This window comes from Sorex fumeus, unplaced genomic scaffold (assembly GCF_029834395.1).
Source record: "Sorex fumeus unplaced genomic scaffold, SorFum_2.1 ptg000028l, whole genome shotgun sequence".
In the NCBI taxonomy this organism is placed as follows: domain Eukaryota; kingdom Metazoa; phylum Chordata; class Mammalia; order Eulipotyphla; family Soricidae; genus Sorex; species Sorex fumeus.
In genome coordinates, this window is record NW_026606085.1 from 11,263,378 (window position 1) to 11,275,974 (window position 12,597).

General features: G+C 44.9%; 1 protein-coding gene across 8 annotated transcripts in view; it reads left to right on the top strand.

The window, feature by feature from the left end:
- Positions 1-12,597, top strand: part of YAP1 (Yes1 associated transcriptional regulator) — a 97,029-nt gene that overhangs the window by 49,027 nt on the left and 35,405 nt on the right. The gene's annotated exons all lie outside the window — the stretch shown is intronic.

Sequence of the window (12,597 nt, forward strand, 5' to 3'; positions counted from 1 at the left end):
ATGAGATGAGTTTCAGGCCACTTACTGTCACAGAAGCTCCCTGTCTACGATCTCCCCTGCAGAGTACCCCCACCCCCCATCCCCGGGACCTCAGGGGAGCAGGGCCACACACAGCTCCTGAGCAGCAGCATGGGGTCAGCAAGCCTGACACAAGATGATTTTCTTATCATTTATTTATTTTGGCTTTGGGGGCCACACCTATCTGTGCTCAAGGCTGATTCCTGTACTTAGGGATCACTCCTGGCAGAGCTCAGAGGACCAGATTGGGTGTTGGAGACTGAATCTGGGTCAGTTGCATGTGAGGCAAACACCCTACCTGCTGGGGTAATTCTCTGACCCCTATTATTATTATTGACTTTCATAATAAAATGTTCTGGTTTCTTTGTTTTGTTTGGGGACCACAGCCAGTGGTGCTCAAGGCTTATTCTTGGATTTGTGCTCAGGGGTCACTCCTGGCGGGGCTCAAGGGGAACCAAGTTGAAACCAAGTGCAAGGCAGGTGCCCAGCCCCTTGACTCAAAGTTTTTAGATGAGTCTTAAATAACAATTCTTCTTTAAAAAAAGAATCTAGGGGCCAACGGGCCAGAGTGATAGTACAGTGGGTAAGGCATTTGCCTTGCATGTAGCCGACCCAGGTTTGATCCCCATATGGTCCCCTGAGCACTGCCAGGAGGAATTCCTGAGTGCAGAGCCTAGAGTAAGTCCTGAGCATCGCTGGGTATAACCTAAAAGCTGCTATAATTCATCGATTTGCTTGAGCGGGCCCAGTAACATCTCCGTCGTGAGACTTATTGTTACTGTGTTTGGCATATTGAATTCGTCACGGGTACCTTGCCAGGCTTTGCCGTGAGAGCGAGATACTCTCAGTAGCTTGCCAGGCTCTCTGAGAGGGGCGGAGAAATCGAACCCGACTCAGCCGGGCCGGCTGCATGCAAGGTGAACGCCTTAAAAACTAAATCGTGGGGCTGGAGCAATAGCACAGCAGGTAGGGCGTTTGCCTTACACGCAGCCAACATGGCCCACCTGGGTTCGATTCCCAGCATCCCATATGGTCCCCTGAGCACCGCCAGGAGTAATTCCTGAGTGCATGAGCCAGGAGAAACCCCTGAGCATCGTCGGGTGTGACCCAAAAAGCAAAAAAAAAAGTAAATCTTGATCTAAATTAAGGAAAACCAAGCTATTGATCTGCTTTGATCTGCTCCCCCCCCCCTTTTTTTTCTAATGTAACTTTTGGCCAGAGACATAGTACAGTGGGTAAGGCACTCGCCTCAAATGCAGAGATATTTGACCTCTAGCATTGCATATGGTCCTCCGATCCTGAGTATAGCAGTTGTGATCGATCCTTCCATCCCCTTTTTCTTCCCCCCCCAAAAACGGGTAGCTATAAGGTCCATGTCCCATTAAAAGGACATTTTAAGGGGTCGATTGTGTTTCAGCCAGGCAGTTATGTGACTCATGCGCAGTTTCCCAGTGTAGCCCCTTCACATGCCTCCTTGGTGAGAATTTGCATGGAATTCCTAGGAAATACCTTCAGATGTAGGAGAGAGGAATGTACCTTACACTTTGGCTGCTCTGGGGAAGTGAGCTAACGGAGGCGAGGAGGGTGGCATCCCTGCGCCTCTCCTGTGCCAGCCCAAAGGACCTGGAGGGCAAGAAAGGCACTTACCAACTGAAAAAGAGCAGGTAGAGAATAAATGTGGGATGGGCAAGAGGCAGGAACAGTGGATCTCTGCCTTTCCGTTGTGAAGGCAACAGAGATGGGAAGGGATCATGAAGACTTGCAGTGCTAACAGAAGCTTTTAGGACGTGATCATTCTGCTGCACATCTTGGAGGTCACAAAATTGGAAGTTTGACTTCTCAGTTTTGGAGGGAACTGAGGGAATTTCAAATACAACTCAGTGCAGAGCCAGAAGTAAGTCCTGAGCTTGACCAGGTGTGGCCCCAATTGCAAAATCAAATAGAGCTTCAGAGCCAGCATTCTTGGACTTGAGCTGAGAGCCCCTGGATGTATCACTGTATCTACTTGCATCAGTTTCTTCACTTGGTTTGGGTTGGCAGCTGTGTTCAGTGGTGGTCAGGGACTGTTTCCGCTTCTGTGCTCCAGAGTGACTCCTGGAGGTGCCAGAGATACTAACTGGGATTGGCAGGGTACGAGGCAAACAGTCCTGCACACTCTCTCTGGCTCCTGGGAATTTAAATAAATTAAAAAGAATGGAAAAATAGTAAAATTGAAAACATTTAGATTCAGTGTGACGATTCTAAGGACACATAGTTTTTGTCTTGGTTTATTTGGTAGTTAAGTTTCTGACAAAAATCATTTAGTATTAATGTAAACTGTTTTCATTAAAATTAATCATGTTGAAGAGTCAGTATATTGTTACTTGGTTTTCTGGTGGCTTCAGTTCAGTATTTCGTTGTTTTATTTTTAACTTTTTATTAAAAGCACTGCGATTTACAAAGTTGCTCATTATGCAGTTGTTTCAAGCATTGAGTGTTCCAACACCACCAGTGTGACCTTCCCTCTACCAATATCCCCAGTTTCCTTCCCAATCCCGACCTTAGGTACGTAGCAAATATTTTATTTATATTGCTTATTCCAACAGAACTTTAAGAAATGGCAAATAGAATGATTAGAAAATAAATTAATAAGAGCCAGTTTGTGATTAGTATATGATTTTGGCCTATGTAAATAAATTAAAACCATTTAATATGATATAATGAAAAGCCTATTCTCATATATAATTTTTCAACCCTGAAATCTAAAGTATATTATGTTATATTAAATGTTATTTTATACTTGGATCTCATTATGGTAATAATCATGTCTCAAAGCTTTTAAAGCAATTCTAAATTAATATATTTTTGAATTTAGGTGGAAGCCTACATATGTAAGTGTTCCCCCTACACTTTATGTAAACACTGTGGTTTACACAGTTGTTCATGATGATTTGTTACTGCATTCAGTATTCCAACACCAATCCCACCACCATTTCACCTTCCCTCCTCCATCATTGTCTCCAGTTTTCCCAACCTCCCCTTAAGACTGCCCCCATATTAGGCCCTCAATAATTTATTTTATATTGCTTATTATCAATAATTCTCCTAACAGAGCAACCAAAAAATGTTTGCTTAGAAGAAAATTTGTGAAAATGGTTGTACCTCACCATGTAGACATTTGAGTCCTCGTATAAGAGATTACTAAAATATTGTAACAGGTTAAGACTTCTGTTGTTTGTCAGTCGAAATTGGTTGCCATTCAATCTGGTGTGCTACTGGTTTATTAGTGTTGTAGAGATTGAGCTGTTGTGCAGCTGTGCTCGAGGATGTCCAGAATTTTTAAGGGGGTGTTACATCTGGAGTTAAATTTATAGCTGAGTGATGGCTTTGGGGAGTGGGCCAGACTGCCAGTGCTTCCCAGAGTACTGGGGAGTGTGGGGACATAGCCCATCCCCACTCAGAAAAGCCTGGAGATTTCAGTTACAAAACCCACAGACCTCATTTTTTCAGCAGATGAATTTCTGGGTGGGGCTCAGTCCCAGGACAGTGGAGTCTGGCCAGGGCCATGGTGGCAATTCTGGAATTCGAGAGCTGTCAGGCTCCGGGGTGCCCTGGGTGTTTCAGCCATTTACGGGTGTCTGGAGATATTTTTTCCAGCTCGTTATCTCTTTTGAGATTTATTTATGAGTCTCTGGAGCAAGGACTGTAGATGAGCCTACATGGCTGCAGGCTGGAGTTGGTTTGTGGGTGTGACTCCAATCCGTATTTGGTTCCATGTTCCATTTTTACAATGATTCTTTGAGTTTTAAAATACTATCTAAAATAATTGTCTAAATCACAGTTGTATTAGGAAGTATTGTTCATATTTAGTTATATACTTGATTATTTCATATGAGTTAACACAGTCCAGTATACTTTATTCTAGAAGTTATCTTCTAAAGCAGGGGAAAACCAAGATAGTTGAGGCCCAATAACCTTATCTTAGGGTACAAAATAACAAATGTTTTAAATATATATTTATTAGAAGTAGTCTTTGAAATAATCAGGTAGGGTTTATTTGCATTCTAAAAGTCAGTAGGAATTCAGTGTGAATACCGAACCTAATGGAAAAAAAAACGATATGTGCTTATTACTGTTACTTTAAGCAGTGGATTAATTTGGAAGAGTTGAGAGGATATTAAAACAATACAAAGAAAAAGATTTAAAATGCCTGTGTTCAACGTTTCTTTAGTGATTATTTGTGGAGTGTGGAAACTTTCCTCAGCTTTGGAATAGAGAGGCTGAGAAAGAGTAAACTGTTTACATGTAAGAACCAACTCAAGTGCCTGTTTTATTTCTTCTCATGATAAGTGCTTGAATATTATTTTTTGTCTTTCCCACTGATTTTTAAATCCTTGTGGCTGCTCTACTGCTATGATAATTTCATGACTCAGAGGAAAAATATTTGTGTGAAAGATTAAGATGCTACTTTTTAAAAATAATACTCTTAGACCATATATAGGCAGCATCAGCGAAAGGAAATAAATCCTGCATTATGTAATAGTTTTATAAAATAGTCTATTTTCTGTCAACAAGGTGAGGCAGCCTTGGGAGTTATATTAGGTTAATTTTTTTACAAGAAGTTGTTGCTTTTCTGAAGGCTAAGTGAGTTTACAGAAAGCTCTTGTCTCTTCTTACGCATGGGATAGAGGTGGAGGGAGGAGTCACATACAGTGATGATTCCTGGCTGGTTCAGAAGAACATAGGGGTCTGAGAATCGAACCCAGACAAGCACATTATCCTTTGTACTATCACCCTGACCCCACACTTGTCTTATTTTTTCCAATATAGATTTCCTTATTAAAATTTGTTATTTATGAAGTTAAAATCTAAAAAATCCAGTTGCACCGAAGAAAGTGTGAAAAATTAAATATAGAATGTTCTCTGAATTTATTCTTGGCTATTTCCTCTAGAAAGTTAATCTGTGGTAATAGAGAGGGCAAGGTTTTTTGATCTCAAAATTCCATCAGGGACAGTTCAGTGTTCCCCCTAAGCCATTCATTCACCCAACATCAAAAGAACTGCAACTATAGGATCAAGTTCAGTTTTTCACAAGTTTGCATCAGTGCAGCAGGGCAGTATGAGAAGGGAGAGTAGAGAAGGCACAGCCAAGGAATAGGTGGTTTGTTCCCCCTCTCAGCAAACACTGACTGTAGCCATGTGCCGGCCACTGTCTGCACTGCTAGAATCCAGAATACAAGTGAAAACGAGTTAAGTCAGGGTCAGAAATGAGTGTGGGTAAGAGGGCGGGATCCTGGCGAGAGCTTCCCCGGTGCAGACCGCCATCCCCGATGGCGTCAGCGAGCTGAGCTGTGCAGGTATCTGGGGGGAGCGTGATGGGGATTCATGGGTCGTTAGGGTATGTTTGGGGTTTGTTGGATCTGAACAGGAAAGTGATCTGTAAGATCTAAGGGTTTCGGTTAGCTTGGGGAGGTGCCTAACTCAGCACAGGCTGCTTTAGTAGAGCACGTGGACATGGCGAGCAGCGGTCGGACTCGGGGCTAGCTGAGTGAGAGCTGGCTTTGCTGAAGAAAAGGGGAGACCAGTCAGGTCGGTGAGAGACTGGGGGATGGTGCTAAGAGGCCTCCATGGAACCAGGATGTCCAGGCTTCCTTCTCAGAGCTGTGGGAGGCTCTGTTTGTTGTTTGATCACTTCATCTTGAACTTACCTTTGGAACCCAGGCCCAAAGGTTTGGGAACCCAGCTTCTACACTGCTCATAAATTTTTTAATGTTTATTATTAGAACAAAAATCACAGGATTCTTCCAGGAAAGACTGGGGGCCTGGAGGGAGGGGCGGAAGTGGGCCCAGTAGAGAAGGCGGGGACTCCAGTTCCACAGGGCACCCGAGGGGTGGGGGCAAGGGGTATGCAGTGGGAGTGGGGAGAAAGCTGGGCCCGAGGAACGGGGACTCCTTCAGAACCTGTCGAGGGCCTCAGGCACTGTTCCCTGTGGAGTAGGGGAGCCCTGAAAAAGACAGCTAGTTCCTCGGTGAGGAAGCTGACCTTGTGGTACCTGCACATTTAGCCTTGGCAGCAAAACCACTGGAGACTTGCAAAAATTAAGCTGGGGAAATGTGAAAGTCTCCATTAAAGTTTCACTTGAGAACAAACACAAATGCTATTTTACAGTCAAATTGGTTCAAAAGATGATGAAGTGTTCAGCTGATGGAGAAGACGTATGAGTACCGATTGCGTGAGAAGCATTTAGAGCTGGGAGGTCATCTCTGTGAATAAGATCTGGGACTTACTGAGCATCAGAAAATGTTTGAAAAATAGTAGTACTCTTGGGGCCAAAGAGATAGTATAGCAGGGAAGGCACTTCTCTTGCATGATCTGACCCAGATTCAGTCCCCGGCATCCCAAATGGTGCTCTGAGCACCACTAGAGTGATCCCTGAGTGTAGAGGTAGGAGTGAGCTCTGAGCCGCACTGGGTGTGGCCCCAAAACAAAATAGTAATAATAATAACAATAATAATAATAATAATACTCTTGGCTAATTCCTATTTGCAATGTAGAACTTGAGTGGAGTTCTGGAGAGCTAGCATACCTGGGGGTGAATCCCAGCTCTGCCACTTGGTTTCCCAGATGTAAGATGTTTTGGACAATTTCCCCTCTTCTGTAACGAACTTAGATGGGTGCATTAGCATAGTGAGAATGTGAGACTGGGATGGCCAGACTCAGCCTTCTCTTGGAGGAGGGACTCTGCCTCAGGGTTCCTGCCACTGCTCCTCCAGTCCACATAGGTCTTCCCGGAGCCCCTCCCGGGGCGTGTTTCGGAAAATGCCGGGTTGGTGATTTCTCCTTCCCTGAATTGGAGGTCAGGACAGAGGGAGCGGCTGACCCTGTATCTGTGTAGTCAATCAAGACTTTCTGGTTGGGTTAGACATTTCAAGTGGCTGTTACTAACACTATTTCAGGAGGGTCCTGGTGCAAGAACAGGAAGTTGATGTTGAGTCACTTTTGCGATGACATGGGATACTTTATTTGTTTTGTAAAATATTAAAGGAAGTCAGTATTTGCTATAGTTATACATTATTCTTGATCAGTAGTATTGTAAATATGACATAAGATTGATATTTAACCCTAAGAGGGGCCAGCAGAAAAGTGAAGGGTAGAATTGTGTTTGATGAACTAACTGTAGTATATATCAGTGTTGAACTTTATACCCACCTGAAACTTATATAACGTTACAATGCACTGTCACCTCAGTAAAAACCTGTGAAAAATTTACTTTCTGTTCAGGGAGATGGCTCAAAGGATTGTTTGCATGAGGAAGGCCCATGTTTGATCCCTGAGCATCTCCAGGAGTAATACCCCAGCCCCAAACACAATTAAGAATGTGACTCCCTTCCCCCTCTAATCATTTGTTATAGCCCTGTGTCTTTATATCTTCTTGACTAAAGTCAGTGCTGTTAGTGCCAGAACAATAGTATAGCGGGTAGGGTGCTTGCCTTGGATGTGGCCGATTTCCGGTTCAATCCATGTCATCCCCTATATTACCGAAGCACCACCAGGAGTGACCCCTGAGCCCAGATTCAGGAGTTAGTCCTGAGCACCAATGGGCGTGACCCATGCCCACCCCTCCAACACCCAAAATAAAAGAACTGGTCCTGTTAGACTTTTGTTAATTTGATGTTTATGGTGGCAAGAACAGCGTGGAGAAACATCCCAAGGCCATTTCTTTCTCTCAGGTGGACCTGGGGCCACTTTGGAGGTCCTTGGCCAGCTAGGCTAGGAGTTCATTGTGAAGCCTGAGGACTCAGTGCCAAGGCACGGGGTGCCACGTGGGGCCCAAGCCAAGCATGGACACTCGCCCTCTACAATCTCCTGGCCTCATGAATTTTGGGAGTCCACCATTTTTAGGGAAATACTATTTTATGGTTTATATATGATAACTACAAGATTTTTTTTAATTTAATTTTTTTTAAAAAACACTGGTTTACAAAGCTGTTCATTCCACAGTTGCTTCAGGCATTTAGCGTTCCAACACCACCAGTGTGTCCCTTCACCAGTGTCCCCATTTTCCCTGCCATCCCCAGTCTGCCCCCTTAGCCACTCAGCAGATTTACTTTATAGTACTTGTCTAATAAAACTTTAAGAAATGGCAAATAGAATGATTAAAATGTAAATCAACAAGAGCCAATTTGTGATTGCTGTGTGATTTTAACCTATGTAAATAAGGAAAGTAAAAACTTTTAATCCAATATAAAAAATGCTTCTCATTTACATAAGATTTCAACTCTGGAATCTAAGATTTATTGCGTTAAATTTTATATTTGGATCTCGTTATGGCAATAATCATGCAAATTAAGATTGTCTAAAGGGGCAGTGTCACCTGCCTTGAGAATCCAGTGTATGGAAACGAGTTTCAGAGGTGGATGGATTATGGAGAAGTAGCAGAGTTCTGTTGGGGGAGAGGAGCAGAGAGGGGGCAGGCGAGGGAGCATGGCTTGAGGCCCAGTATGAGACATTCCCCATCTGAGGAACCCCTGCTTTCCACCTTCATCTCTGTGCCTCGCGCTGAACCTCATGCCTGAACCAAGCCCTGTCTTAGAAGGGAGACCCCACAAGATACCAGCTCTGCCTGGATCCAGAGCTTTGTTCGAATTGCCCACATGTGCAATTTATGTGTGTAATGGGGAAGAGGACAGTGCTCAGTGCCCCAGATGCTGTGGGGTATGAATGTTCGCATCCTTTCTTCACTGATAGGCACCTGGTGCAGTTAGTACCACAGCAGTGTGGGAGGCACCAACGAGAAATGAACCATGGATAGCCAGCCCGAAGGAAAGGTGGAGAGGATTGGAATACAGAATAATAAGATCTGTGAAATTAATGGCAGTAAAGAGAATCTGAGACTTGTGTGGTGAGCAGGAAAATGACCTACGATATGTTGAGTGAAGTCAGGATGGGACAAGCAGACAAGAACCTGATGTCTCTCTTCTCTGCCTTAAAGAAGGCACCAGAGAACAGTCCAGAACTGTAGTTGTTCAGCTGGTCCCGGGAGTAAGGCACTAAAAAACTTGCTTTGTTCACTTTCCACTTCTGTACTTTTTAACATTAAAAATTTTAATGATGGGCTGGAGTGATAGTACAACGGGTAGGGCGTTTGCCTTACACGCGGCTGACCTGGGTTCGACTCCCAGCATCTCATACGGTATCCTGAGCACTGCCAGGAGTAATTCCTGAGTGTAGAGCCAGAAGTGACCCCTGTGCGTCTCCAGGTGTGACACCTAATTAAAAAAAGATAATAATCAATCATGAACATAAATATATTTTTGAACGAAAAGTTTAAAGATCAAACAAAAGACTGGATCAATAGTGTTTCAGTCTTTTTTGTTTGTTTATAAACAAGATATTGTGTACTACATGGCATTAAGCCTATTTGTGGGAAGTTCGAAATACGAAGACATTTATTTTATTAAGCGGTGACTGAGCCACTGCTGAAGTACTTGCTGTGAGTGAGACATGACTGGCCGCTCATGGTCAGGGCAGTTCTGCTAGAGGCGAGTGGGCTGTCAGTGGGGAAAGATCGGGAAGGCCACATTTGAGGAGGGGACATCTGAACCATCTCTTGTGAGATGACAAGGAGATGAGACACATTAGGATGCATGATTTTGTGAAAAGTTGTGGGCAAAAAACTGGACCTGAAGAATTCAGACTTGAGAAATATGTTCAGCCGGCATTGTCCTCTCGATGGTAAGAAGGTGTGGTGTTTAGTGTGGGGTGAACTACGTGAGGAGCAAAGACTGGAGAGAACTGGAAGCATGCAAGCGCCCATGTATGTTGGCAGGGCCCCAGGTTTCAGCACTAGGCACTGCATGATGCCCTCTGCACGCTGCCCCTTGGCATCCTGATGGCTCTCGGGCGCCACAGGGAGGCGCCTCTGGCGGGAAAAGTGGGTCCACTAATATTTAAAGAAGAAATTCCTGGTGGCTGTTTGGAATGAAGAGAGCTGAGAAGTCAGATGCCGAAGAAGGAGGTTCCCTGGTGGCAGCGGCAGAGAGGTGCTGGCAAGGCTGGCTACAGTGAGCGCCATTCCTCCCTAGAAGGTGTGGGAAGCTGGGTTCTTGGGAATGTTGGATGCTGTCATGAGATGTCTAAGGATTGGTGAGTGGCAGCTCCCAGACTTCCAGTAATTCCTGCCGACTTGTTAATCATCCGGGATTCTAAGAAGTTAGGTCTTCCTGGTGCGGAAATAGGAGTGACACTGACAGCTCATGAAGAAAGTGCTTTGATTTGTAAGTCAAGCACATTGTTCCTTTCTTCTTCCAGTGAGCTTGGGATCCCCGCCGTGGAGGGAGGCCCACTCTGGATGTCATTAGCGCATGTGTAGGGTTCCACCTTCCCCCCAGCCCCTTGGGGTCCAGAACCCCATCTCCCGAGGGTCTGCTGGCCCAGACTCAATGTTCCTGAGCTGTGTTCTCCCAGCCCGGGTCTGGACTAGGATTTCCTCTTAGGCGTCAGCTGCACCTCTGTCTTGGAGGTCTTAGAATGATAAATACAAACTGTGAAAGCTGTACTTGGCCGCGTGTGTCTTTTAAATATCAACAGCTTGTGTGTGTGTGTGTGTGTGTGTATGTGTGTGTGTGTGTGTGTGTGTGTTTTAATCCAGTGCTCTAGATTATTTATATTTGGAATGATTTATCTGTCCTTCACATCCTACATCGGGCTGGAGCGATAGCACAACGGGTAGGTCATTTGCCTTGCATGCAGTTGACCTGGGTTCGATTCCTCCGTCCCTCTCGGAGAGCCTGGCAAGCTACCGAGAGTATCCCACCCCCATGCAGAGCCTGGTAAACTCCCCGTGATGTATTCGATATGCCAAAAACAGTAACAACAAGTCTCACAATGGAGATATTACTGGTGCCTGCTTGAGCAAATCAATGAACAATGGGAGGACAGTGCTACAGTGCTCACATCCTACATCAGTTAATAAATTATCATTATAACTTCATGATACCCAAGGTCATTTGGTGTGGACTATCTTTTTATTCCTTTTTAAAATTGGGGCATATCCAGTGGTGCTCAGGGGTTACTCCTAGCTCTCTTCTCAGGTGTGACTGCAGGCCATGCTCAGGAAACTGCATATGATGCTAAGGATTTGAACTGGGGCCGGCCAAATGTCAGGCGGGCACCTTGCTGCCTTTCCTCTCTCTTTGGCCCCTGGATTGTCTTCTTTAAATCTGCTTTTCTTGTTTCTTATTATTTGAAAACCACTTATTTTGGGCATTTATAGTATTTTAGGGAATTTATTAATAATTTTTTAACATCTTGGTGTTCAGTGGCACTAAGGGATCATTGATACCTATTGGCTTTGAAAAAAGGGCTTTTGTTTGTAAGGAAATAAATTCGTGACTTTTTAAAAAAAAAAACATGTGTTAAAGAACATGGACCCTTGGGTACCAGGCCTGTGAGTAATAAGAAGGTGAGCATTGGTTGTTTCTTGGAGATTTATACAGTCTCATATGTGAACAACAGCCTGTACTTAAGGTAAAGGTAAAGGCCCTCCCGTTGATCGTCGATTTGCTCGAGCGGGCCCAGTAACGTCTCCATTGGAGACTTTGTTGTTACTGTGTCTGGCATATCGAATACTCTCGGTAGCTTGCCGGGCTCTCCGAGAGGGGTGGAGGAATCGAACTCGGGTCGGCCATGTTGGCCACGTGTAAGGCGAACGCCCTACCGCTGTGCTATCGCTCCAGCCCTAGCCTGTACTTAGAAAATTATTATTTTATATAATAAAGTTGAATGCTTTCTGGTGAAAGCCCCAACATGGACCTGAGGGTGATGCAGTATTACTGTACTTTGTATGTGTGAGGAGGCGAGCACTAATGAACACACAGTTCACTGTCCCTCTTCTACTACCTTTCAGAACCTTCAGGGAACCCTGTTCCTGTCATGTTTTTGTCCCCATCTCTTCCCTGTTACACATTCCTGTCCTGTCCGATTCCTGTGAGATGCTGACTGGCAGGGGACGGGTGTTGGGGGCAGGGACCCAGAAACTGTTTGTTTTGGGATTGTCGGGACAAGCCTGAGAGACACAGGGACTGAGGAACTGTTCTGGGACTGAGGGGACAGTGTGGGGGCCAGGGACTAAGAAACTCCTCTGGGACTGAGGGGCCAGTGTGGGGGAAGGGACTGAGGAACTGTTCTGGCACTGAGAGAACAGTGTGGCAGCAGGACTAAAACTGCTCCAGCTCTTCCCCTCCCCTTCCTCTTGCCCCCTGCAGTAGTGGTCTTGCTTCCACAGTTGTTCCGGGAAATGTCCTCTTGAACTTCTGTAGGCCTGAGTTCCCCTGTGTTGTTTTCTCAATTTGTAGCTTCAAAGCAAAGATTTTTCTCTCTCTTCCTGGGAAATAAGCTTACCCCGTCTCTTTCCTGATTTCTGACGGACTTCAGAGTTCCAGCTGCAGCCCTCACAACCTCCTAGCAGTTTCAAAATAAGCTTGGATTGCAGTTTTCTCTTTGCGCCCCGCCCCCCCCCAGCCAATCACATAAATAATGGAAATAAATGGAGCCTGGTGGGCTTAACTAAAGCATGCTGTATAGTAAGCAGAATGTTT